The sequence below is a fragment of the Colobus angolensis genome, unplaced genomic scaffold (genome assembly GCF_000951035.1).
Source record: "Colobus angolensis palliatus isolate OR3802 unplaced genomic scaffold, Cang.pa_1.0 Scaffold43, whole genome shotgun sequence".
Taxonomy (NCBI): Eukaryota; Metazoa; Chordata; class Mammalia; order Primates; family Cercopithecidae; genus Colobus; species Colobus angolensis.
Window position 1 is genome coordinate 5333705 of NW_012117710.1, and position 2627 is coordinate 5336331.

Here is a 2627-nt window from a genome sequence, read left to right on the forward strand (position 1 = left end):
TTGGCTGCTCATCGCCTGTGCTCCTGCCGGCTGCAGAACCCGGCCCAGCCTGGCAGGCGGCAGGTGCCCAGCAGGTGGGGCCTGGTTCCCCTACCTCGTCCCACCTGCCACTCCCACAAGCGTTACGAGCCCCACAGCTCAGCCTCATTGCACAACTGCGGGGTCAGATCCGAAAGAAGAACAAAAAAGCTCCAGATGATGCTCCAGCCCCCAAGTTTTTCCCAACTCTGGGGCCGGGTTGCAGGAGGTGACCTCAGAGTGACCTTCTGGAAGTCCCAGGGCCATGGGGCAGGAAGGGTTGCTTCTCCTCCTAGAGTCCCAGGGGCTCCCAGGGGGTCTGGCCACAAATGTGGCACAGGATGTCCCAGGCCCGTGTCCCCTAGGGCTGCAGCCCCAGGCAAGTGGCTCGCAGCTGAGTGTACCCTGCTCCTCCAGGCAAGGCCCCACAGCCTCCTCAGGCCCAGGGTTGGGATGTCTGCAGGTCAGAACCAAGGCTGACACACAGGGGCCACTCCCAGGGTCTCCTTGCTGGTGCTGGGTGGGCCTGCATGAGTGTAGAACGGCCAGGCTGCCAGCCTTCAATGAGGGGCCAGACGTGAGGCCTCTCCTCTGGGCGGCGGCGCTGTCCCTGCACCCAAGGCCACAAGCATGACAGAGCCTCCCTCTGAGTGCAGGTGTGGGGGAGGTGAAGCAGCAGCAGCAGCCACTGCCAACAATGGCACGGCTGTGGGCATGGCCAGTGTGGACAGCAACTGACCACGCCACTCTGCTCCTCAGTCCCCTGCTGTGGGACAGACAGCAGGACCCATGCACTTGTGCACACATGCGTGCACACATGCATTCAGCACTGCTTGAGTTAGCAAATCCCAGAACCCACCCAATCGCCCCTCACAGGGAGCTGCCATGCACGGGACGAGAGCTCTGCAGAGAGAAGACCGTAGCCAGCTGTGTACATGACCACAGGGTGAAAGAGCAAGCTTCAGGTGACACGTGCCATGACATAACACGTGGTATGACGCGTCGGCTCAGTTTTTATTAAAGCACCTAAAACGCCGCTGTGCATCGCTTACCGTTTCTATATATTTGCATGCAAAGCTATTTTTTACCCCCAAGTCATTCAGGAGTAGGTTGTTTAATTTCCATGTAATTGTATGGTTTTGAGCAATCTTCTTAGCACTGATTTCTATTTTTGTTGGGCTGGGGTCGGAGACTGTGGTTGGTATAATTTCAGTTCTTTTTAATTCGCTAAGAATTCAAACAAATGTGTTTTACGGCCAAACGTGTGATCAATGTAGAGCTATTTTACAAAACAACAAGGCACACAGTGAATTTACCACATGGTGGCTGTCCTCAGCAGGCAGCGGAGTAAGCCTGGGGCTGGTGGAAGAAATGCCTTCAGTTTCACAGGATGTAGTATAGCGTCCAGTACATAACAGAATATATGTTATATATAATTTATAATAAATACATTATCATAACTTTATATCGTATTTGACTTATTTCATTTTTAAAAACTCTAAACAAATACGATAAAAACCTTTACCTGTCCAATCTGGGAGGTGGGAACCCAGGTGTCAGGTAAATGTAACTGATGATACTTTATTTTTAAAAACTTTTTTGTTGGTTTGTTTTGAGACAGAGTCTCACTCTGTTGCCCAGGCTGGAGTAGCAGTAGCAAAATCTCAGCTCACTGGAACCTCTGCCTCCTGGGTTCAAGTGATTTTCCTGCCTCAGCCTCCCAAGTAACTGGGATTACAGGTGGGTGCCACCATGCTGGACTAATTTTTGTATCTTTAGATTAGAGACGGGGTGTCACCATCTTGGACAGGCTGGTCTCGAACTCCTGACCTCAAGTGATCCGCCCACCTAGGCCTCCCAAAGTGCTGGAATTATAGGTGTGAGCCACTGTGCCCAGCATAAACATTTTTGTTAAAGTAAAAATCACAGAAGTTTGAAAGGCCTCTTGCTCACATGTGGCTTTGTGACTTGGCCCTGTCCCAAGATGAGGCTGCAGGAGATGGGACCCCAGCACTCATGTTCCCATGGGGTCTGCTGTCAGGCATGTTGGGGGCTGACATGGCCTCCCAAGTTCCCACAGAGAGAGCTGCAATCGAGCCCTGTTTGTGCCTGACCTGATACAGCTTCGTCACCTGAGTCACCTGAGCTTGTCGGCGCTGTGCAGTCCCAGGGTGGATCTGCCTGAACTGGGACAGAAATCGCCCCCACTTGGCCTTTGGGTGGAGGGAGACAGATGCACGAGGAGAGCATCTCTCGAAACGCTGACCCCAGCCACCTTCAGAAGCATCGCATGGCACCATCGCTAGACACACAGCGTGGAGGTTTCAAGGCCCTCAGACCTGGCAGCACATTGCTCAGGAAGGCGAGGCCAGGGCTTTGCAATTTTAGGGACTGCCTGGTTTGGGGGTCTTATACAGGTATGTTCTTTGCCAAGAACAGGGTCACCCCAGGGGCCCCTATGCAACCAATGGGAGATTCCGCCAACATGAAATAAGTTCAGAGAGAAATACATCATCAAGAAACCACTATTTCTGGCTGGGCATGGTGGCTCACGCCTGTAATCCCAGCACTTTGGGAGGCCGAGGCGGGCGGATCACAAGGTCAAGAGA

General features: G+C 52.9%; 1 protein-coding gene across 1 annotated transcript in view; it reads right to left on the reverse strand.

Moving 5' to 3' along the window:
* Positions 1-2627, reverse strand: part of RADIL (Ras association and DIL domains) — an 87016-nt gene that overhangs the window by 37898 nt on the left and 46491 nt on the right. The window lies entirely within an intron of this gene.